Source organism: Lonchura striata, chromosome 1A (genome assembly GCF_050655825.1).
Source record: "Lonchura striata isolate lonStrDom1 chromosome 1A, ASM5065582v1, whole genome shotgun sequence".
Taxonomy (NCBI): domain Eukaryota; kingdom Metazoa; phylum Chordata; class Aves; order Passeriformes; family Estrildidae; genus Lonchura; species Lonchura striata.
Genome location: NC_140741.1, coordinates 12228955 through 12255182, shown reverse-complemented (window position 1 = coordinate 12255182; position 26228 = coordinate 12228955). Strand labels below are relative to the sequence as shown.

At 37.5% G+C, this 26228-nt stretch overlaps 1 long non-coding RNA gene across 1 annotated transcript; it reads left to right on the top strand.

Annotated features, from left to right (window-relative positions):
- The first annotated feature begins 92 nt into the window (after nucleotides 1-92).
- Nucleotides 93-25578, top strand: LOC146763381 (uncharacterized). The gene is made up of 2 exons (XR_014952244.1): nucleotides 93-17551; nucleotides 19341-25578. It is a non-coding gene; the product is annotated as an uncharacterized LOC146763381 (long non-coding RNA).
- Nucleotides 25579-26228: the final 650 nt, after the last annotated feature.

Here is a 26228-nt window from a genome sequence, read left to right as displayed (position 1 = left end):
TAGCATTTTGAGAATTCCTTCCAAAAAATGCCTTTGTTAGTACTCTGCTTTTTGTGGATTGGTGATTCTTGTTGGTGTTTTTGTGTGTGTGTGTGTGTGTGTGTGTTTGTTTGTTTGTTTGTTTTTGGGTTTCTTGTTATTTGTTTTGTTTTGGTTGTTTTTTTTTTTTTTTTTAAATTCAAAGACCCTAGACTAGTATTTCCAAAGGCATGTAGGCCAAATTTCTCCCGATGCATCTCAGGAATGTCAGAGCTGCAGAACAAGTGACAGATTAAAAATAGAGCTCAAGAATAATTCTTTGCTCTTCACTCTAACGGATGAAACAATAAATTCAAAGATGAGTATCCAGAAAGAATCTTATTTCCTGGGTATTTTCCTAGTTCTGTTTGCCTTTCACCAATCTCATCAGTGCATGAATAAAGTATGAAGACAAATTTCTAATAACCAAACTGGCAATTGTGCTTCTAACCCACTTCAGTTTTTTTTTTTTTTCTCAAATGCCATAAACTTTTTAAAGATGATGAATTTCTCAATGCAAACAACCTTGGATCCAAAAGAAATTCCATATTTTTTTTAAAATTTTAAATTTTGGGTTGTTTTTTAAAATGTCTAATTTGAGGAAATTAGCTAAGCCAAGCTTGTCTTCACACAAAAGTCACACCAAAGTAATTTGAATCGTTTTATAAATCGATTTTGTTAAACCAATGTGAACACTTGTTTGGACACTCCTAAATTGATTTTGTCCTGGCTTTTATTGATTTAGCTTAAGTCAGGAAGGAATTCACTTAAGATAAATTAATGCAACTCTGAAATAAGAAGTGCCCACATAGGGTTTGCACGGGCTTGTTAAATTGATTTTAAAATGCACTTTTAATTAAAGTGATGTAACTTTGTGTAGAGCAGGCCTAACACCACAGAGAGAAATCTTTGGCTTGCAGAAATTATGAGCTCTGTCACATTCTGAAAGGGCTTTAGGTCCAGTTCAAGGTATTGCAAAGTTTCTGCATTGATACTTGAAATAGTTTACAGTAACTTTGCAAGTGTGTAGATCTCCTACTCAGAGAAAACACACCTCTTCTCACTCTGACAATTTTCTGCTTTTTCCAATTATCAGTATTATTTCCATTAAGCTGAAAGATTAGTATGAAACAAAATCTGATTTCTGAACTTACAGACTTCAAAATCTGCACACACATTTTAACTTTCAGCTCTCTCCTGCCTTTAAGCAAAGCCATCTCCGAGACAACTTCCTTCACATGAAACAGGCATTGATTTTGAAATAGGCAAGCATCTCTTGCATATTGGGAACTAATTTCATGTTGAGGCACAATAAGATATTTTCTGGCTTCCTAACTAACACTGTCTTGCTAATGTAAAGCAATCAGTTTTTATTGTACTGCTAATTGTTGAATTTTCATGTGCACTTCAATACACAATTACCAATTTTTCCTCAAATCTATTTGTCCAGCAAAGAGGGTCTAGACACCAGTGGCCTTGCAAAGTAACCTTGAATAATGATTTGGAGAAAAGGCTGTAACCTTCACAATGCTGCCTGGAATTGGCAATCAAAATCTGAGATTATGCAGAAACCTCTATCTCAGAATGTGCCTTGTTTGCTGAACTCTTGCTTGATGCAAAGTACAGTTTGAGGGAATCTGCATTACACATTGGCATGTGGAAATCACACCCATACCCACCTCCTTGATCTCCCGGGAAGAGAAAATAACAAAATTACATGTTTTCAGAGACAAAGCTATTCCTGGGACAGTAATCATAGCTGGTGTAGGATGGGGCACCCCTGCTGGAGTGCTGTTCTACTTCCCATTCAGAGATCTCCCTCTGCAATTGCTTTGTTTCTGTGGTATTCCCACTTCTTCCCTGTGATTGCTCTGCAGGGAATATGATGCCCTGGATTCCTGAAGTTCAGTTCACTCATAAACCAGGAGACCTTTGCTAATTGTAGATCTGGCAATGTGGCTTTGGCATTGCTGAACCAACCAGCTGTATTTTCCATGGAAGAGTTGTCATCTATCTGCTGTCATCTAAATCAGCAGCTGAGCTTGGCCAGTACCCATTTCTTTCTGTGTTTCCCACAAGTAGGGAAAATAAGCTTAATCTGCGTAGTCCCTATAACGTCCTCTCTTAACCTTTACTTTTCTACACACACACACACACACACACAAAATTAAAAAACAGAAAAAAGTAGTTTCTTAAACATTTGCATTATTTTTTGTATGTATTGTTTCACTTGGCACTCTAACTAACTTACATCTTTGCTAAAATCTGGAAGGCAGCTGGAAAGAGTGACACAGTGGATTCCTGTCCTTTAGGTAAAGCATTCCTACTAACACTTTTTAGAATGAGATTTACCCTCCTGTTGCTGCCAGTAGTTGACAGGTTCTATTTGTAATGCATTTCTATATCAATGCTTTAGGAGTCGTCCCTCATTTTGTAGCTGTGTATTTTCTTTTTCTTTCCCAAGAGCTAAAGTTTGTACTTCTCTGTATTTAATTTCATCTTGGTCCTGTGAATATTAGAGAGATCCATAGAAAGGTCAAGTGGGATGGGTCACTGAGGCTAAACTGCTTCATTGCCAAATTTAGAGGCACATTTGTACAATGGACTCGAATATTTGCAAAATATTTATTCCTGTCACACTGGTATTTTTTCAAACATTGCATTTCTAACACTGGACTACATTTTAACAGTGAAAAAAACTCTGGTGAAGTCTAAAGCTTACTGAAGTGTAAGAAAATTACTTAAGAAAGAAAGGTACACTTACTGGAGGAGTCATTGTCTCAGTTTCCACTGCCTGAAGAGTGCCTACATGACTTCAGTGACCTCTTGAGCTTCATTAGTTAACTGGACTGTCTTGTTCACACTTTTGTTTATTTTTTCTTATTGTCTACAGGCATTTGTGTCTTCTGGGGTTGCAATATTGTACCTAAGCAAGTCTCATGGTGAATCTAAGGATTTAAATTTTCTTAGTCTGGAATTTTTGGTCTTTTGGAATAGGTTAATCTATTTTAAAAAAACATTTTTCCAAAGTTTAGTTTAGTTTACACCTAGAACGTTGTGATTCATCCCTAACCATGTCACACCTTTTTTACAGATACCCATAGATTCCACAGTTAGACTTTCTGTGTTATTATTCTTAACAGTTCTGTAATCTTGAAGAGCAGTAGCTACCAAAGGCATCACTCTTGAGACTGGTGGCTAGCTGTGCACATTGAAGACATACAAATTCAGCTACCATTGAGAAAGGATTAAAACAAGAAAACCATGAATTGTAGCAATGAGCAACAAATAAAAACATATTGGAGAAAAAAAAAAAAAAAAAAAGGAAAGAAATCATAGATGGGCCCTTAGTAGTTAGTAGAGAATTTATTCAGAGAACATGCCCTGTGCACAGAAGGGTGAAAGGCAGCTCAGAAATCGGTTTCAGCAGTCAAATGGAATCCTAGGGAATGAAATATCATGGGAATGAGTGACATCAGGAGTCAATCAAAGTGCACAGGTGAGAAGAGAAGGGAAGAATTTCAGAGAGGTGGTTGCACATGCAGTGTGTGGCAAAGGATTGTCTCCCCATCCAGGTCTGTGCAGGAACCTCTGTCACTGCAGGAAACAAAAGACAATGAGGAACAGGAGTAGAGGGATGAAAAAAAGGACATTATGAGTGTAAAGCTATGGATAATGATGGAAACATTAATATAGAACAGGAAAATATTCTTAAGAGCACACAAACATACCTGCTACCTGCTTGGGTATCTCATCTTTCCTTGAATATTATGGCTAACTCTCTTGCAAGAAAATATTTGGTCTATTTTTTAAGTTTTCGTATAAGACTTTGAAGTTCAAGACCATGCACTAGGTTTTTATTCTTTTCAAACTACCCTGAATTTAGAGAAACTGAGGACAGATGCTCCCTGAAAGCAGAGGAAGGAAGAACTAACCTGTGGTTTGTATTATAAACATTCAGAGTCTATAAATTTTAAACTTAATCTGATATATTATCACATATTCTTTTCTTAGAGGTCTCTCTGGTCACCACTTGCTCTGTGTGACAAAGGCTAACAAAAAGTTGCGAAGCAAGGTAAAATGTGTTATTATTTAAGGTTTTCTTAATTGTGGTGTTAAAAAATAATTCTCTACAGAACAAGCTTAAGAGCAGCAGATACCTAAGAAGCTGTCAAATAGCACTGTTAAGTATAATAATTTATCCTATAATTTAATATAGCCCTGGCCCCTGTCATAAGTTAATACACCATGAAGAACAGTGTGCAAAAAACATGCTTGTTAATGAATTGGAGAAATAATGTGACATTGTTTTTTGCCATTTCCCAGAAAATATCTTAATATTGGAGTTAGCAGAGCCTAGACAATTTTTGCTATGTAATTATGTCTGTCCATATCTTACTAACTTGTGCTGTGATTAAAAGGTTTGTAATATTAATTATTCTATCTGACTCCAATTGTTTGATTCAAGCCAAAAGCAACAGTATGGAGGAACCCTGCATCATGCACTCTATTTTTGCCAATGTTTTAACTAAAAATTCTTTGTAAATGCTAGCTACAGATGTATACATTCACCACTAGCACTATGTAAAATACACAATTCTTCAGACAGCATGCAGTGCCCCAATATTTTTACTAATTATTATCTCTTCTGGCTGCTGAGTGGCACAAGGCCCTAAATATGATGGTGCTGTTCTTTTAGAGTTTCTCTGAATGTAGGCAGGGGATTCATATGAGGATTAACATGCAAGGGGAAAGGCTGGCTGTTGGTGCTGTGATATCCAGATATTGCTGTATCCTGTCTATTTTCGGTACCATTCTTGCAGCTCATGTCCTGTCATTGCTGCTTTGGCCCAGATGTGCTAGGCTTTAATTACCACGGGAGAGTGTTCCTGAATCTTAGAGAAGCTTTTTGGAAATACCTGTCTGTGTTTATGTACTTTGAAACTAATTCTGAAAAACACGAAGTAAAATGTGGGATATTAAAGTATTTTCATTCTGCACCATATCTGGTTGCATATTGGCATTAGTAGCATGGAACTCTGCCTAAAGACTCCTGATGCTGAAGAATTATATCAAAATTGAGGATAAGTTCCTTTTGTGGCTGGTCTGGAGCTGTACTCTGAGTTTTCCTTGACAATCTCAAATGTGTTTTAAACTGAGAAGTTTCAGTCAAAAGGAATTTGTGCTAAGAATACTGAGAGCCATGGAAAGGTGCAGCTTTAGGACAGTGAGTGTTTCCAGAAAAAGGAGACTCACCCAGCAGGCAACTTCCATGGGAGTTCCTGTTGCTGTAGCCACAGTGCTGGAAAGAATGAACTCTCTCCTGTAAGAAAGAAATATTTCAAGTGTTTCTAGGCATCTAAAAATACTATAGAGTAGTTAAACTATAAAATGGAGGTAATCCTCCATACAGCTTCATTTTTCAAAGATTGAGAACTTAAAATTTGGTTTTTAAGTACCTGATTAAAAAATCCCACTCTTAGATTCAACAAATTAATTTTTTTATGATACATAGCTTCAGTTTTCAATCAAATGTTTAGCCATCAAAGCCAATGGGATTCTAGGACAAAGAAAAATAGGGTTTTTTTGTTTTTTTGGGGTTTTTTTGTACTTCCCATAGAAATAGACAACCCTAAGTGGTTTGGTTTTTTTTCCAGATCAATGAAAGCTGACAAGTTTTCACTGATATCATATCTGACCACTTGCTTAACAATGGACTTGATGGGGTAAATTCAGAGCAGTTTTAAGAGGCATTGTTTTGTTTGCTTGAGCATTTATTAGCATTTTTTTGACACTTATTTTCCTAGTAATTTTGCTGTAGAAATGCTGGGTCATTTTACACTCGCCTGATTCTTCTGAGGTTTTCTCATTTGATTTGTCTACTTTGTTCAATAGCAATGAAATGGTTAACTGTCTGGGTGTTTTTAGGTTTGCACTGTACACAGGGACTTGACATTTTCACACTAATTAAACCAGGCTGCCTCAGTCCCTCTGTACATGTAACTCATATTTAATTCAATGGAATCATTGAGTGTGCATTGGTGGAAGAGTTGGGTCCATACTTGTCCTATTGTGATTCTCAGGAGATGTCTTATCCAGTGGTATATTCAATTTACCCACAGCCTAAATATGGAAATATTCAAGTCTTTGAAATATTTCACCTAAATTAAATATTTGTATCAAAGAGAGAGGTCCTAAAGGTTTCCTTTAATCCAAACTCTCCATATTTTGGGACTTGAACAAATACAAGAGCACCACCTCCAGTATAGTAATGCTGTTGTTGCAGTTTTTGTTTCTGGCATGCAATATGAGTCATACTCATCTTCCCAAGCTATGGGACTTTATGGTTCATAATATTTCATGGTTTTAATTTCATATTTAAGTGTATATTTACTGGAATTCCATGTAGAAGTGCATCCTTTTCCTTTCAGTTGCAGAAAATATGAAGACTTCTAGCATCTCTGAGGTACCTTTTTAGGTTTGCGAAACAAAAACCAGGTTCTCTGGCTACCTCTAGACTTAAGGTCAGACTCACAGCATAGTAATTAGAGAATCTTAGTTTGAGTTGAAAGGGATCTTAAAGGTCTTCTTGTTCCAATTCCACTGTCATAGACAGGGGCACCTTCCACTAGACCAGGTTATTCAAATGCCCATCCAAATTGGCCTTGAACACTTCCAGGGATAGGGCATCCACAAATTGTCTGGCCAGCCTTTTCCAGTGCCTCACCATCCTCACAATTCTTAGTATCTAAATGCACTCTCTTTCACTTGAAAGCCATTCCTTCTTGCCCTTGTAAAAAGTGCCTCTCCAGCTCTCTTGTAAGCCTTTAGGTACTGAAAAGTGCTATAAGATCTCCCCAGAACCTTCTCTTCTGCAGCTGGAACCTCAACTCTTTAATAGAAGCCTGTCTTCATAGGAGAGGTGCTCCTCCCCTCTCATCATCCTTTCCAAGTCTATGACCTTATGTTGGGAGTTCTTGAGCAGAACTCCTGATGGGGTCTGATGAGAGCATGTTTTCTTTTAATCCTGGCCCAGAAGCTCTTGGTTGGCTGCTCATCCACCCCCAGGTGGAACACCCTGCACTCCAGAGGGTCATTGTCTTAGGGGATGGCAGCCCCTCCTTGTCTTCCCTGCCTTTTCTTTCCAGAGAACCCTGTGTCTTTCCATTCCAACGCTCCAGGAGCCATCCCAGCACATCTCTGGAATGTGAGATGCCAGCCCTGCAGGTCCTCCTGTCTCAGTCCTCTTATTCCTCATCCTGTGTGTGTTTGCATTGAGGCATTTTGGCTGATCAGGCTACCTTTACCTTGGGAGAATGCTGCTTCAATTCAAGCTTATTTCGAGCTCTTTCGGTACAATTTTTGCTTCAATCAATAGAAGAAAATAAAAACTGGAGAGGAACAAAAGAACTCTCTGCTGATTTCCATTTCAATATAAAAACATTTAGTAGCTAAATAATAATCTCTTCCATCTTTAGACTGCTGTGAGCTCTCGCTGGTGTATACAATTTCTTCCTTAAAATCTGTGGAAATGTTGAACTATTTGTCTTAATATAGTTTCTTATATTTTAGTGAAAAGGCAGCTGTAGATGTCATCATGACTATGGACTTTTATAGTGCTGTAAAAATTCAGTGTCATCATAAATTCATGCTGCTGAAAATGTCGACATTTATGGCAACTTCTACAAGGGCATATTTTAGAATTATATTAAAACTTTATGCAGCAACTTTTATTTAGTTAAAAAAGTAAGATTATAAAGCAAAACATTTACTCTCATTTTAGAACAAAGAGGCGTGACAAATAGTTTATTAAAAAGCCAGAAAAATGAAAAGGCTTTGTAAAGCAGATCAGTCAGACTCTCAAAAAACAAGAGTCTTGAATCCTGTTTATTTGAAACCACATAATTGAGGCAAAAAATAATATTTTCATGTATTGTCCTTAACATAGATTGCTTATTATTTGTTCATGTATCAAATGTAGAGAAAATATGTAGTAGAACACTACTTTGAGGGTTCAGTATCTCTTACGTGATCAGCACTGAAAAATTCTTAGTTTTACATTTTTTTTAGGACATCTGAAGTAAGTGAGCTTAATTATTTCCTGTAAGATTAAGAAATAATGGAAATTTGGATTCCTAAGTCTGCTTAAATTTGATGCTGCAGTCCTTTGGGAATCTCACTGAAAGGAACTCCATGGACACCAAATTAGGATAACCCTGCACACTGAAACTTCCCATCCAGGGACACCTGCTTGAGAAGCACCTGATCCAGATCTCTTATATCCAGATAACCATTGATTTCAGACAGGTTATTTCACAGAAACTAGCCAAAAAGTGTGACAGAAGTGGAGGAAGGTAAATTGCCCTTTGGCTTTGGTTTTTTGTCCTCATTGAAGATATTCAGGAAGTATCAACTAACGTTTCCTTAATTTCCATCAACTTTCATTGAAGCAGCTTCAGAGGCTGTTGTACCTCAGAGAACAAAATATATTGAGTATTCCCTCAAAACAGTGACATTTATGTTTCAGCAGGGCTTTAGGGACTGAGTTTAGGCACTGAGTATATTCCTACTGAAGTCAGAGAGATAGCCCTATTAATTTCCTTGCAGCAATAGCTGCCACTGATGCTGAAAAGAACTGACTCCAAAACTTGAACTTTTATACTAATGCATAAAGAAGATGTGGAACAAATTTTATGACCCCTATGCTCAGATTTGCCTAAATATTATATATAGGGACAGTCTTTCTCCAAGTTTAATGGCAGTTTTACTTGTGCATCTCTACAGTTTTCCATGCACACTTCTCCAGCATGTTTGATTCTGTTCTCAGGCTAATGGAAAAAAGCCCCAAAATCAGAGTCTCTCTGAAGGAACAGCTAAATAGTTGCAGCAAAAGAATATAAAGGAGATGACAACTATATATCAAATAGTCTTCTTTCTCTAGGGGTTATCCACAAAGCTGCCTTGCCAATAATTTCAAAAGCCGGGAGTGTGGAACAATACTTAGTTGGCTTAATGTCTTATATATTTTTTTAATGTGATGTGGAGTAGTAAAATGCAATGAAGAGGACTTTTTTTGCTTACAGTTGTCAAAATTTGAGATAATTTTTAAGTAAAAGAACAAAAAGATACATATGCTTGATACAGAAAAAAATGTCTGTTTGCATCTAATAAATTATAGAAAAGTTCAAAGACAGCTTAACCTTGTAAAAATGTTACCTCTGTAATGCTACCAAGATCAGTACTTGTATGAATTATTACTTTGACTAGCACACATGACTTTTTCAGATTTTATCAAACTTATGCATTCGTTAATTGGCGATTTTCATATGCTGCTGATTTCATAAATTGATGATTCATTTCCCCTTTCATTCAAAATCCCAGCTTTTAAAACCCTCATGCATTTTTCTGCCCTCAGAATCATAACATTCAGCTCAGGCATTATTTGGTAAGTATTCCAGATCCAATGCATCCCAAATCAGAATTTATTGGAAAACAATAACAATTATTTTATGTTCAATGTCTAAAATGAAATATAGGACCATAGTAATGGCCCTCTGTTAAGGTTCCTCTTCCCATTATAGCAAACAGGATGAAATTATTTTCAGAAACAGAAAATAGGGGTCCACATTGATAAAATATAATCTTTGCAGGAGTGGACAATATGAATTGAAGTTAAATTGATAGAGTAGGTAATTATGACAAAAGGCATTTTTCTCATTCTTGGTAGCAAGACTTTTTTAGACCATGTTGCACCTTTCACTTTGTATCCTATTTATTAGTATAATTTATTGATTCTAGATACCTTGCCCAAGGATCCATGTGAATATTTGGCCTCATTTGACAATGGATTTTGAAAGAAACTTTTGACATTCATTAAACATCCCCCCTGCCTGGGTTTGAAAATTCACCTCTTCTGCATTTTGAAAATGTGTTTCAGTTGGACAAATGTACCTCCCCTGCTGAAAGAGAAAAGGTTCTCAACTGCACATAAGGCATCATTCCTATTTTTTGAAAAGCTTCTCTCTTTATTAGCTATATGAAATGCAAAGATATAGGAGCATGTAAACCAATAACAGCTATTCAGTCTAAACTCTAAGGATAACTTACTATGGGCACTGGAGGCTGAGATAGGATGTTGTATTTGCATACATACAGTATATGGAGAACTGTTCTGTTTTATGGAGCAGCAATCATATTTAGTTTAATGTCTTATAAGTCCCATAAAATGACATTAAGAAATTTTGCTATTTGGCTGGTGAACAATCTAAGCAGTGGTGTTAACTCATCATAACACCCTAACTCTGAAAGCTCAAGCCTCATAAAATTTGGGATATAAATATGCCAGCTCAACTAAACGAGATCAGAGATCTTGCATATATTCTTTCATAGGGTGACATCCAAAAATCTACTGTTCTCCTAAATCTTTTAAGAATTTCTACCATTTTTAGGCTGCTGGGGAGTCTTAATATCAGAAAAATCACACTCTTGCCCTTTTGTTTCTAGTCAGATCCAGTCGTTTAGCAGACACCCCAGCAGGTTTTGGACAGTGCTGGTAGATGTGCCATGACCTCTGAGAGTCCTGTCCTCTTGAAATGGCAGATAAGTAGTAGGAAACATTCCTAAATAATCTAAAATTATATTAGATGATTTCTGGAGTGGAGGAGCTAAAGCACAAGGTAATGACAATAATACAACTGCATCAGCACATTAATCACTTTTCTTTTCTTTTTAAAGGAAGATGATTAATGTTTGAGATTCCCTTTAATTTTTACTTGAAGCTTTAAGGCTGACCTGACATAAACCTGAATAGTGTCTGATGATGCTAATCATAATCTCTGCCAACCCTAAATAACAGCAACTTGAGTTTAGCATTCTTTTTTATGCTCATTTTTAATCTCTGTTTTGATTTTTGTCCTTCTCCTGATACATTACACTCTTCCAGGTGGCAGCAGGCAGAGTTACAAATGTTACCTAGCAAAGACACAGATTTTGCTCCTGGCCAGGCTGATAACCTACATTTGCAGTGTGAAACAGGCTCTCTCTAAGCCTGAATGCGCTGGCCTTTCAGTCCTGCACCAAAACTCCATCTGGGCTGTGCTTTCTAGTCAAACTCCTCCCATCCTCTTTATGGTGGATGTTGACTCCATATGGGTCTTCTCTGAATTTTCCTGCAGTTTCACAGAAGATGAGTAGAGGTGGCATCCAAGAAATCATTCGTCCATGGTGACAATTTGCCAGAAGCTGATAGTAACCTTCTGGTAAGTCTGTGATTTTATGCAAGAAGGGCTCCTCACTTGGGACACACATTTAGCTCACCCAAAATACCTTCTTTATGTCTAGTGGGATATAAAGGTATGAGGTGCAGGGAAGTCAGATGGCTCTGCTGTGCATCACTTTGTGGTCTGTAGATTGAACTCCTTAATGATATTCTCATTAAAAGTTCCTGCTGCCAAATGCTGTTCGCTTTTGCCTTTGGAACTGTCTGCATTAACAATGAGAGACTCATCTTGAAAGATATCTACATTTATACAGGTTGTGCCTTTGTGTTTAATGGGGCCTTGAAGTTCTGTCTAGGTTTTGTTCTCTAAAATTGTTTCTAAGATCACAAAATATATTTTGGATTAAAATTTTCAGTCTGCATAGCAAATTTTCTTTTGGTACTGCTTAGACAAAAAAAAAAAGCATCTAATTTCAATAAGCTTCATTAATTTATCAAAGATTCAAATTACTTTTAAAGTTAGACATACGCAGACTAATTCAGATTAATATTTTAATATCAGCTAAAAGTTCATGGCTTTTTCAGAGGTTTTAAGAGGCTGAGTAACTTTATTCATGTCTCTCCAGTGCTTTCTATTAGGAGAAACAAGAAAGAAGTGCTGTTTTCACAGTATTTCCAGTGCTTATGGGAGTACCAAAAGTTTCATTTTGAAGTGTGGACTTTTACATCATCACTTTATTTTCCTGGAGACCTGCACCAAGTTAATCTCAACTCAATTTAGACATTCAGATAAATTTTAAATAAGCTTCTACACTTCTGGTGATCATTCAAACAGTCTCTCAACCTTTTGTGGTTCACCCATCACCAGTTAATATCGCATTAAAAACTGACAAATAATGTTGCATTTCATTGTGACTTGTACAAGCTAGGTAACCTGCCCATTAATTATCTGCTGCTTCTCACTTAGCATCATTCTCTTCCCATAATAATAAAAGGACCAAAGATTGGATGCAGCTAAAATTAGTTTTTTATTAGTAGACAACTGAGTCTTCTTCATTCTTTGTAACCTGGAGGAATAGAAAAGCATTTTGATTATGCATTGTGAAAAATTTATTTAATTCAAGAGAATAAAATACCTTTATAAAGCAGTAAATTAATCTAAAGTGAGTCAATTTTTTTTCCTCAAAAAATGCTGTTTTCTGCAACAAATACGCTCTACAGGATTTTCTTTTTTACTTCAATAGAAATTATTTTATATAAAAGAAGGAAGTAAAGTGATTTCTTTTGCTTCTCTTTCCCAAAAGCATAAACTTTTTTACTTTCAACAGCCAAAAACATTGGATAATGTTTTTCCCAGGGAATGAAAAATATTTCCATTGAATTACCAAAAGCATTTCTAGTGCTAATCTTCACTGGGAAGAAGATGGTGAGATTTTGGCTTCTTGAGATTTTCTAATTCTGTCTTCACTGGGAAGAAGATGGTGAGATTTTGGCTTCTGTAATGGCGCTGCACAAGGAAGATGGAGCCACAAGCTATCCAATGTGAAACACTCCTTCTTCAAAGTAAGCGTTTTTCATATTTTTATCACAGACAAAGGCAATTGGGATGAAAGATCTTATTCTCTTCTGTTGCTCTGTAGACTCACTGGCACAAGCACAAAGCAGTTGCAACATGATACTAAATGTGAATTGTATAATTTGTGCTCATTTTGCATTTCTGATGAAGGGCAATCTGAAGAAAATTAACCTGGGCTTTATTAAAGCACACATACAATTCTTATCTTTGTAGGTGGGAGATAATTGTGTCTTTATGGGTAGTTTTGATACATGCACAGAGCCACGCAAAGCAAATTAATGGGGTTTAAGATGCATTTCTAAATGAACTGAACAAAAGCCTTTAAACAGCTTTGATCCCTCATGTCCTCATTACATCAATTTGAGGCTGATTGAACTGGAGGGGAGGGCTGATCACGAGCTCGAGGCTCAAGGGGTCTGTCCTTCAGTGGGGATGTGCAGTGTGGAACCACAGGGTGAGGTGAAGGCAGCTTTCCATCTCCCCAGAGTTCTTGTGGGCCATGGAAACACATCCCAGCTCCCCCAGAAGGCAGTGCTGAGGAGGATGCTGCACTCAGGTGCCTGGGGAGGGGCTGTGTCCTGTCCAGGAGCTCCCCAGGGGTCAGCCCTAGCTCCACATCTGGCACAGAAAGCTCCATGGCTTCCATCCTACCAGCTGGGATGGAACTGGGAACTTCCAAGCTCAGTTCCTCACCCTCACAGCCACTGAGGCTTCAACTCTCTGCCACTTACTTGCCTTCTTTGTCCTGGTGGTTGGAGGCTGGGTTCCTTCTATCTTGGAGATGGTCTGATCACACAAGTTCCCACTTTGTTTCAAGAGATCTAGTTATAACATTTTCCCAGCAAGACCAAACATCCTAAGACTCTCTCTGGGAACAATTTCTTGTTATTGTTGGCATTTATTGCCTGGTAGTCTCAGCCTTTTACCATCTTGCTGTTTACAATTGGATCAAAAGGCAGTGCGAATCATTAGAACTAGCAGCGCAAAGTTGCTCGTTTTGGCAAAATCCCGCCTGCTGTCATTTTCCATAGTTAAGACTTTTGCCTGAAGCCTTGAATGTCTCACCCTGACACCAGCCTGCAGTAATTAATCATTAAACAGTGATTGAGGCAGTGGACCCCAGAAAATATCTTCATATTCTACCATATGCTGGAGCCAGCTGCAGCAAGCACTCAGACAGAAGCAGCACAGAGGAAAACGCTGCCTGACAGTCCCCTGCTGTGAAGTCCAAGCACAGAAAGCCTCTAACGAAGGGCCATAGACAGACTGTTTGCTTGTACTGACCTTCATTACCTGGGATTGTTTAGAAGGCAAAATGTCAGTGTTAATGTGCTAGAATTTTAAGCATTATCGCATTTTAATGACTATTTCCAGCCTCTCGCACACCAGCAATGTGGAACAGAGATGTGGATCAGTGTAAGGAAAGGTTATAGCAACAATAACAGCAACAATAATGAGGAATGGGCAGATGTGTTTTGCTTAATTTCAAACTCCCCCGGAGCATCTCAGATTTGGAATTAAGAGATTTGGAACCCACCCGAGGTTCATTTTTTATTTGGGTCTGGCCCAGTGCCAAGTCTGGGCAGTGACAGGCCACAGCAGAGCTGGGAGGGAGCCTGCCTCCAGCTCTGGCTGGGCTGGCAGAGCCCTGCAGAAATGCTGGGGTAAACAGCAGGGTGGGAGAATGGCAGTGGGCAGCCTCTGGGTTATGGATCCAGGGCAACTTGCAGGCTGCACACTGATATTACAGTTTCAAAAGTCCCACAAATCACAGAATCACAGAATGGTTTGGTTTGGAAGGGAAATCCAAAGATCACCTCATCCCAATCCCCTGCCACAGGCAGGGACACCTTGCACTAGACCAGGATGCTCACTAAGACATGGGTGTTTTCCTAAAAGCCACAGTCATCCTGGGTTTACCTCATACTGATACCTTGGGAAGGCTGCCCTAGAGCAGAGGCTGGACAGAGTTACAGAATAAAGCAGGGATTTATTAAAAGGATCTCCTCCCTGGATCCACCTTGGGCAGCACCAGAGCCCAGCCAGGGCTGCACCCAAGATGAACCAAAATGGTCCCAAAATGCACGAGCGCTCCTGGGGGCTCTCACTTTGATCAGTTCTGCTCCATTGGCACCTTGGAGTTCATTGTCCCATTCCAGCTCCAGCCCAGGCAGTCCCATCCTGCTTGTTTTTCTCTCTCCAGCCCATGTTGTTTGTGCTCCTGGGGCTGAGATTTGGATCATTTGTCCTTGGTCCCCAGCTGGACAAGGAATTGTTTTGTCTCCCTGCTCTGTGAAAGAGAGCTCACCATCCCCTAATGTGAAGCTCAGAACTGCACACTAAAGCAGCACAGAGTCTGAAAAATATAAAAGCTAAAACATTTTGCCTCCAAGGCTGCATGATGGTACCTTTCTTTGTCAGAGTGCTGGAAAGTGTTTCTCTGACTGCTTTGAATACCTCTGGTTGCTTATGCAAACATAAGTCTCCATCTACAGCCTTCCTTAAGAACAGAAAAGAACTTTTAGGCAAATGTGTTATAGGGATCCCACCGATCTCACTTTTCCATTAGAAATCCCACAAGAATTTTTCCCCTCCTCTATTTATGCATTGCAAAAAAAGTTAATCACACCTGTGTGGCATAAAATATTTTTGTTTCTAGTGGATCTTTTTGTCAACAAGAGCTATAACTCTGAAGGAAGTAATTTTCCATGCAAATTATAGCTAGTGATTTTTTTTTTTGCCCCACGACATTGTGGCATTCAAAAATATAAATGGCTTCAAAATAAATTCTGGTAAACTGATGTAAGGAAAGTTCAACTGAAACTACTACAGAGTCAGAAGAACTTTCTCTGGCTTAGAACTGCAGTTGCACTGCATTTGTTGCTGACCTGGGAGGAAAACCAGCATCCTGGACTCACCCTGCTCCTTCACTGTATCTCTAAGTATTATCTACATGTGCCTTTCATCCAGAGGAACTTGAGACAAGCTCATCTTTCCTCTGCCTCATTCATTTGTGCTGTAATGCAGGGCAGGCCCAGACCATGGCTAAATGCAGAGTATGTATCAGAGGACCAGACAGTCCTATATCCATCAATCTCACTTGTGTGGGGTTAAGTTCCCCAATAACTCCACCCAGGAAAAATCTACTGGACTATGTGCAGCTGGCTTAGCAAGGGAAAGAGTGCTTCTGTTTTGCTGGAAGAAGGTAAATGCTTTTATTTTTAAATTGTTCAATTAATGATTAAGCAGCATTTTTTTCTGTGAATACTCAAGGGAATAGGGTTTCATCTGGCCTTCTACTTTTTTCCAAAGGTCAGGATACCATAGAGGATTTTCCATAATGCAATGTGAACTTTTTTCAGACCAGTTTTTGCCCAGGGCATAAAGCAAATTTTGACTCTGGAGAAGGATGAGGTCCAGGGTCTCAGGGAAAACTGCCTTTAAAAAAAATAAACAAAAAACAAACCTGCCTTTTTAAAGAAAAAAAAAAAATAAAAAAACGTTAATGAAGTTAATGCTTTGAGCTGTCTCCTTTGTTGAACAAGGAAGATTTTATAGATAGTTATGTTCTGCTACCAGATGTGTTTCAATTTGAGATTAGGAGCAGCTTTATTGGGCAGACACTGGCACTCTGGTACTTTGGTCCACATGTCTGTAATGTATGGTCTCAAATTAGACAGAAAGTTTAACAGAAGTTTATTTGTCACTAAAGTGACTTACAACAAGAGAGCTGCTCCCCATACACTTTTTTCCTGCTGTTTTCAAATTACTGATACTAAGGGTATCATTCATTTTCATGTGCTTTTTTAGACAGAGAAAAAAAATTATAGCTCTCAACTTTTTCAGCTAAGAATATTTCAACAATATTACAAAAATTCAGTGAAGAGATACATGCATACTTAAACATACAACTCTGACCTCTGTCTTCAAATAATTACAGAAAATAATCAGTGATATACCAACTCTATTTTTCAGTTGAATAAAATAAGGTACATAAGATGGCAGTACAGTAATAAAAATAGATTTATAGAGATAAAATTTCATTGTTTCATGTCCAGGATCTGACATGGCATTTGCATATTCAGAGTAGGCAGTATTTGCATTAATGGCATGCCCTTGTTTTTAAGTTTATTAGATTTGAGATGAGTATTATAGGAATTGGTGATTTGGGCAATTTTTGCATCATTTCCATGTTTATAATTATTGAATTTATGTATATTTTAGTATAAAATATAGGTACACCTATATTTAAATTCACATATATAAATATATGATGTTTTATAAAAAATTATTATTAAATTTTAATGTTATGAATACCTACAGATTTATTTTAAATAAGAGGTTTGGGGACTTATTTCTATTACTATTATTAGTACTATAACAACACTGTGCACTGTAATTATGACCAGCCCACTGCAACATTAAATACAAAAATGCTTTTGTGTCTAAGTTTTTGCAATATGGGAAATAATAGAAGCGGACTGCTCAATGGGAAAAATCAGATAACAACAGGCCACTCTACTGGCCAAGACTGGGTGTTATCCTCAGGATATCAGAGGTGTATTATGGAGTCCTTCACAAGGATTCTGGCAATTCATAGATTTATTGAGTTATCTGAAAAAAAAAAGCACTGAGGTCACCACAATGTTTTCAGGTTTCTTCTCCTGCGAACAAGGAGCATCTTTGAGAGGGAGGCCAGAGGATCTTTTATAAAACCTTCTGGTTGAGAAGAGAAACAGGTAAGATGAGGTGGGTAGTGAAACACCTGGCAGTGGGCATGGATATGCATGGATATGCCCAGCTCTGCTGAGGCAACAGAGCCTCAGCAATCGAAACAAGGGATAATGAGTACCCGAGGAAGATATTAAACTGTCTGTTTGGGTAAGGCAGGTTGTATCTTAAAGATATAATAAATATCCAGCTGAGTTAGATTTATCCTGTACCTGAGGAGATTAGCATGAGGCTGACTGTATTGAAATAACTATCCACTAATTATTTTTCTTTTTTTGCTCTAGCAGAGAAATGCTGCCTTTGGCCCAGGCCCCTTGTTCTAATGCTTAAGAATGAATAGTCCTGACAGTAGAATTTAGTATTTATATTAGATAGACTGAATGCAGAAGGGTGAAAATAATACTGTCAGTCATGTTTTTCAGGTAAGGTACAAAGGAAGAAAGACTTGTACAAGGCAGTATTTCAGTGTACAGAGAATTATACCTCTTTTTCTCATTCTCGCCCTGCTTTCCATCACACAAGGCAGAATAGCAATGCACTTTAAGCACTTAAATTTATCATAAGTATTATGTGCTGGTTTTCAGTTGTGTGCAACAAACAAAATATCAAATACCAGACAGAACTGAGTGAAAGGGTTAATTTAAATTTTGTAGCCCCTTCACTTATTTTATTTTTTTTACACAGAAATGGCCTAATTCAGAGTTTGTTGAATTTGGTAATTCAATAGAGAAAAACTACTAACAAACTTCAGAGCAGCAATGAAGTTGGCTTGTGCCACTAAGCATAAACACACTGAGGTATGAGGAGGCCAGAGAACTTGAAAAATTCTTCAGCAGTCCTCACCAGCCTGTGATAAGACAAATGAAGGAGACCACAATGGAAAAGCAGTGATTTATTATCTGATCTGTGAAGCAAAACCATTGCAACATTACAGAAGGGATGAGTTACTCTGTGGTGTGATTGCCACTGCTAGAGGCCATCATGCACCCAAGGCCAGAACTGAAGGGGAGAGAGCAAGCATCAGGTTTTGTTTATAGGTCCTCATCTCTTCTTTTAGTCTTGATCTTCTACATCTGAGGGCAGGACATGCCTGGGCACTGTGACTTTGCTGCCACCAGCGAGGGAAATCTCTGTGAGGAGGGAATAACTCTACCAGGTTCTCCTCTACTGAATAGTTCCACCACCAGCCAAATGTGCCTGTTTCCTTCAAAAGGTTTCCCTTTGTCTAGAAACAAAGACAAATTAGTTGTCAGACCAAACAGTTATTTCAGACTAGCCAGAAATACCATTACCAAAAAACTAATAACACAACAGCACAGTTTTTGTGCATCACTCCACCATCATGAGTACAAAGATGGCCACACCTAAAGTGCTGATTCTTCGCCAAATTAGATTCAGAGTCTGGATGTACTCATCTATTACGGGATGCTTTGGAAAAGGAGAATGGCACACTCTGGAAGAACTACATGCAACGTAATACAAGGCAGAATATAAAGTATCTCTGACTGAAAAAAAGGAGAAATGCATTTTTTTACGTCATTTCCAAAAATGGGTTTGATAGGGCTCATCAGGAAAGTAGCTCAATTGAACTGTTGCCTGATTTGTGAGAGGCACACTGACACAGAGCTCCTTTTTCAGGGGAGTCGAGTGTGAGAAATGAGCTGTAATCAACAAGCTAAAGGTGTATCAAAATACATTTGATTGTGAAGGAGCTACATCAACTAAATTCAGCGAAACACCCAAGAGGTGAGTAGGGCTTAGCAAAACATTTCAGCAATTTGCTTTTTTTTATTGTAGGGAAAGATGAAAGTATGAAGATATGAAGAAGATATGAAGGTGCCACTGGAATCCTATTTTGCTGGTTCTCAGCTGTATCTTTTAAAAATGGAGACTGCTTCCTACTCTTTTTCATTGTTTTTAACAGATCTAAAAATAGAATTCATGCTTACAGGAAGTAAAGGTATTTTGGGAAGAATGCAGTATGGAAACTATGGGTGGGGCATTTCACCCTTTGTACTAGAAAGTTATTAATGTTTTCTAGTAAACCACCTAAATTTATTGTGCCTGAAAATATTTAAATATGCTCCCTCAATGTACAAATTACAGCAGTCTTGGGCTTTTTTTCCTGAGGTCTTTTTCATAGCTCTCTATGCAGATGATATCTAATAAATTGATTTATATTTCTCTGTTTCATTACAGAATTGCTTATTGTAAAAAATATCTCTTGTCTTTGGAACACCTGATTTTATAAACAATGAGTCAGTAAATGTGAATACTTAAGAAGGCAGACTCTGCACTTCCAAGGAGCAGTCATGATAAACTCTCTTTTAAAGGCATCTAGTTAACAAATTTCTTTAATAGAAGAAATTAATGAGTTCTATTGCTTGTTAATAACTATTTTGCTCTTCCCCCTTTCTTGATTTTAGAAAAATTTTGAGCTTCCAGTGGGATCTTTATGTAGCTGCAGCTTCCAGAGCAAATAAGTTTTTGAATGAACAAATAAAAACAAACAAACAAAAATGATTTAAAAACAAACCAAAACAAGCAAACAACCAAAATCCCAACAACTTTCTCTGTTTGTGCTTGGCAGTGCATATTTTGTCTGAAGGAAAAAACAGAGTGAAATCTAGTCCTTACCACAATCCCCATAATTCTTAATTTTAAAGGTAAATTTAGCTGCTCTGAGTGGACCCTCATTTTAAATCATGTACTTCACTGTCATTTCAAAGTTACCCCAATGTCATATGTATTTTTGCCTATTTATTTGTAAATTGTCTCAGAGATAAAAAAAACCAACAAAAGCAAACATACTCCAAACTGCTTACCCAAATTTGAGGAATCTCATATTACATGTACAGCCAACAATAATGACACTGTGACCCCCACATTAGCCTTCCCACACGAATATATTGTATTTTTCACATGTGTGAGAACCACTTGCTGTGACACAAGTCTCTAATATCTGCCTACCTACAAAAGGAAAAGGTTATTGCAATATTTGCTATGGGAATGCAGAGAGGCACCAAAACTTTGCTTGGGAAATCAGCTGACTATCCATGAACATCAGAGCTTTACTGCAGGAAGGTCTAGACTGGCACTAAAAACTTTCCAGCTGCAGGAAGCAGCTGTTTGGAGCTGTCTCCTCAGAGTGATGAGAGAATCTGCTTTAGAAATCCAGACGAAACAAGTTCTTCAGAAGATGGGTATTGTAAATGCAGGTGAACCTGGTGGGGAGAAATGATGATGTCTGACTCCAGTTCAGAAGGCTGAATGATTTCATTATCATAACTATACTAAAACACATTGATATACTATTTAAAGGAGATACTAAAACTACATACCTACTTTTTCTAACTACCATATCTAACAAACAACTAGTGACCCTCTCTGAGAGTCCAGCCCCAGGTGGGTTGGATTGGCCATCAGGCTCAAACAATCCTCACCAAAATCCAATCAAGCAATTACCCCAGGTAAACAATTCTCCAAACCCATTCCACATGGGAAAAACAAGGAGCAGAAATAGAAATTGTTTTCTCATTCTTTCCTCTGTGCACCTCCATGAAAAATCCTGAGTGAGAGAGGAATGTGCCTGCCACAGATGGGGTCTGGAGAGAAGGAAGATAACACAATAGCTTGTAAAAACCAACCCAATGTGTTTTGTTTAGAAAAGGGTCTAAGTGTACAGAACTGTCCTCCACACAACAGTAAAGGACATTTTGGCTGCCTTTGAGTTTCCATTTATTCATTTCTGCAGCCAAAGTTGTGCATCCAAAATATTGAGTCTTACCTCCCCTCCTCACTCACATAAACCCATGGAGAAAATCTGTGCCAAGCTTCCAATCAGGTGTCCTTGGCTCACTCTAGTGTTTCCTAGGTTCTCCCCATCTCATATCTGAAAAGAAAAAAATGGTGAAAAGAAAGCTTCAAAGTACCCCAAATTTTTTACCATGGGACTACTTAGCCCTGTCCTCAATATTAAGGAGCAATCAGAGTGCAGTCCACTTTCCTTGAGTTCAAAAGGGGAAGGTCTTTGTCCCAGGAATGTTGTGTCAGGAAGAATGTCTCATTCCTCCTCAGGAGACCTCCTGTGTCCTCATGGTGCAGAAGTTGGAGGGATCCAAAGTGAAATGTTCACATTGTTACTATCTTACAGAGTAGAAAAATAATATAATAATAAAAATAACAAATTAAAAAAAAAACCAAACCAAAACCAAAAACCAATAAAACCATAAATTTATACTTATATTACATTCCAAACATGAATTTATTGCAATTTACTTCCCAATCATGGAGTTTAGTCTGTGAGGTTACCACTTTCCACTGAAGAAATAATATAATATTGGTAAGTGACCTATGCTCTTATGTGACCTGTACTGTTAAGTGCCTTAATTGTCTTATGATCTCATATGGAAAAAAAAAAAAATATTCTTTTGAAAATGTAGAGTGGTTTTGTTTGTTTGTTTGTTGTATTTGAGATCAAAAAAAGATGTGTCATTCATAATTTTGTGCCAGAAGGGAAAAGGAAAAAAAAATTTGAGACCTAAAAATAGTCTTTAAATATATAATTAAATTTGTCTAATGTTCATAGTTGAATTTCATTAAAACATTCAATAATATAATATATAAATATTTAAAAAATATATAATAATCTATCTTTTGACAGGAGCAGTTCAGCCAAAATATATGTTATCAGTTCTACTGTTTGGATTGATATTCATTTAATACCCCCAGATGGATGATTACTTTCCTGTCTAATTAATAAAAAGTTTACATATCTAGTGAAGAAAAAAGCATGCATATTTAATACCCATTATGGTGTCAAATTTCAGGCTAGATAATGCACAGCTGAGGCCTACTATATTCTGATATTTCCTGTAAAATTCTAGTTATTTTGAGGCAGAAAAAGGAAAGAACATATTTTTTTTTTTCAAAATCAGTTCTCTCTGTTTAGAAGAGCAGAGAAGAAAAGTTTTCAAACACCAGAGCTGGCAAAATAGGTGTGAGATGCTATGGCAGAAATCTTTATTTTAAAGAGATGGAAGTTCACCATTAGATGCTATGCCAATAATGCCTACTGTGATATAAAAAAAAGAAAAAGAAAATACACCTTAAACGAGCTGAATAAACTCAACTCTGCTGGATCTGTCCCAGGTAAGAAGATGTATTTATTCATGTCATTTATTGATGGGATGGCAGTCTACAGGGAGTCTGAGAATTGCTTCACTTCTTCCTGCTACTCTCAAGAGAAATGTTGAGGGGGTCTCTCAGTTGCATGAAACATCCTGAGGCTGCCAAGTTTACACATCACAGTTTTGCATCCCATGCAATACCCATTTACAGGGGGTTTAAAAGTAAACTTGACCAGAGGCTGTTGAGTTTTTAACTTAAAGTTTTAGCTAAAACAAAAACAGTGCTGAAAAAATAGTTTTTGTTTGCACGTTTTTCAGTTCTAGAATTTCTTCTCATTTCCATTCTCTTTTAAAATGGCCTTTTCTTTGTTTTTCCCTTTTTACCTTCTGTCTTATTGAAAGCAAAAAGAAGAGAGAAAGAGGTGCATGGAGTCATTAAAACATATTATTTTCTAAAACAAAGCCTATTAGTTAAAAGGCAGAAGAAATCCATTTCAAAGAGCTGAAATATTTCATTTTTGCATTCCTTGCAGCCTTTACATAGGAGAATATATCCATTATTTGCCCAGTTTTGCCAGAGTGTGAGAAAGAATAGACATCTTGATGCTATGGCTGCACCATTTAAGGAACTTTGGTCAAATCTTGAACATAGGCATCAGGCTTAGAAAGAAGAAAATCACAGCAAATTTACCAACAATGAAAATCATAGAAGATGGCAAAAAAAAAAAAAAAATCTGTTTCCTTGGCAACATGGCCGCCCCAGAGGATGCTGGGTTTTTGTTTTGCCTTTTTTTTTTTTTTTTTTTTTTGCAAATGGGGCTGGGAGATGGAAGATTTTAACAAATGAGCCTTGAAAAGTATCATGGTGAAACCACTACAAAATATATATTTTTTCTGCACATGGTACCTCTTCTTTTTGGTGCCTGACGCTGGAATCCCTAAAATGGAGCACGTCCAACAGTTGAGTTTTTCGTGTTTAAATCTGGTCATGGAAATCTCTTTTGATGTGTGAGTTCCATTTCCTCCTTGCCAATAGCAGCCAGCTCCTAAGCTGAGGCTGCCTGCTGTTAATTAAACCATGTTCCACTAAAAACCTGCAGCACAAACACACCGTGGCAGAGCATGTTCTGTCTGCTGTTCCTCCTCATGTGATAAGCAGTGCATTTCCTCAATGGATGCACATTGCTTACATTTTTAGAGCTATTAAGCCAGGATAATTATGGAACAATCTAGGCAATGTTCAATAGCCCATGCAGATGCCTGACAGGGCATGTTGTCTCTTAATTAGGAATTTGAATGCCTAATGCTTGTATATTAACTGAAATAATTGGATAGATGTTTTACATTTTCTTCACTTTTACTGACAACCAAGCAAGGGACCACAGGAATCAACATATCTTCCTAAACCAGCTCATTTCATTTGCACTTTCTACATGTTCTAATCTGTGGTTTAAGTGGGATTTTTAAGAGAATGGATGCTGGCTATTGTGTAAATATATTTTAAGATGTTTCTGCAGTGTTAAACTGGTATCCTGTTGCTTCCCATGCTATGATAACCCACATAGTGTAATTGCCTGGTTCTATCTTCTTTGTTCCTCAGAAGTCAAGTAAAATTACAATAGCTGTTATCACTCTTTTATTTTTTCCAAGTGCTGATAATGGGATAGGTATAATTTCAAACAGAATTCTGAAGTGACATGAGCACAGTTGCTACTATTGATGTGAAAATCTGCTTTGTTTTCCACAGATAGATGATGCTTTTGTGGGGCTGAGCTTGTTGGCCTGGGTTTTGCAGCTCTGGCTGCAAAGTATAGGTTTTGCTTGGACATCCCGAGCCTTGCCCTCCCTTTCACTAAACACAGGAAGAGCCTTAATGGGTCTGGCCAAGCTGTGCAAGCAGGTAGGACCCGAATTTTTGGATCCTTGGCATCTTCCATTAGCCCATTTCCACAGCTGAGACACCATTCATCTCCCATGTCAACCTAACAAAGACTGTCCAAAATTCCCCCAAGCTCCATGGCAGCAGAGCTGGGCCCCAAATGAGCAACTCCTTTAATCCATTTCTGCTGTGCTTGCCAGTGTATACATTGTTTATATTTAGGGTGTCTGATAAATGTGTTTATTCACAACTATTAGTATGAAAGCTCCTTTAAAAGCAACAAATTGCTCTCTATTAGTAATGTGCATAATGACCTATTTCCATAAACATTTTTAGTAAGAGAAATTTTAATGTGCAAAACCCTGCAGACATTTTATGGAAATTTGACTGTATTCTGCAGAAGTGCATCACAGTCATATTTTGTTCTCTAATATTTTGTTTTGAGAGGTGAATTACTTTCATTCTGATGTATAGCACAAAAGAAACAACCTGGCACAGGAAAAAGGAAAATGAGTCTTAATGTGTTTCCTTCTTGCTAATGTATATTTGCTTGATTGATGTAAGAATGCTTATTACAAAATATGTACAGCTTTTGTTGGTAGAGGGTTTTAGTTGGCTTTTTTTTTAGGTTTTTGTTTTGGTTTTTTTCTCTTTCTTATTTAAAAAAGGGTAATGGAGTCTTTAAAAAAAAGATCTTTAAATCCACTCAAGGAAATATAAAAATAAAGGAATGTCTTTATGGTCAAAAGGATAAATATAGCTTCAGAGTCTCTATCTGTTGTACTGCATCTGATTTCTATACCTAGATAGAGGTCAAGTGTGAAGAGCTGTATTCAGAAAATATTTTGATTCAGTTTTAGAGGCATGCCTTAAAAAATTAGCCCAAGGGGGTTAAGCATGTATCATCTTTACTTTTTCATTGTTGTTTGAAAAGCATGCAGGCAAATCTTCAGTATTCTGTGGAGTCTTAACAACATTTCTGTATGTTGCGTACTAAATGAAACCTTAACATCAGCAGGGTTTTTCATATTAATTTACTATAACTTTGGAGCAAATTATGCTTTTTTTCTTCCATGCAGAGCTTAAAGCTCCTGAATTACCTGCAATTCCAACAAAAGTCTGTAAAAAATAACCTAACTCATGTCAAGTGAAAGCTGCCTCGTTTGTAGTACCATCAAATCATATTATTATAAAGACAGCAAGGTTTTATTTTAAATCAAGCTAATCACACAGCCATGCAGAGGAGGTAGAAATGGTAAAAATAAAATTTAAAAAATCCATGGATCTAATTCTAAGGAAGCTGTGCAGTATTTTAGCTCTGCTTTGAAGGCTCTCTAGGCAGCCATTTTTTAAGGAAACCTTGCTCCATGTTGAGGCACAGGCAGAGCTCAGCTTTGAATCCAGTTTTGCCTTTGACACTGTGTTAATTTGGACAAAGACAAACCCCCCTAAGTGACATTTTTAAGCTGGAAGAGATCAACCTCCAGCAGGGTTACGCGATCCCTGCTGCACACAGAGGGCTTGGTCAGCTAATACAGTTCTCTGTAGATTAACAGAAAAACAAAAAAGGCATGATGAAAGGTATCATGGTTGTGAAAAAGACTAAAACATGAAGGTTTAGAGATCTCTATTGGAAAAGCAGGTCCCTATATTTCTGATTTTGTCTTCCAAATATTG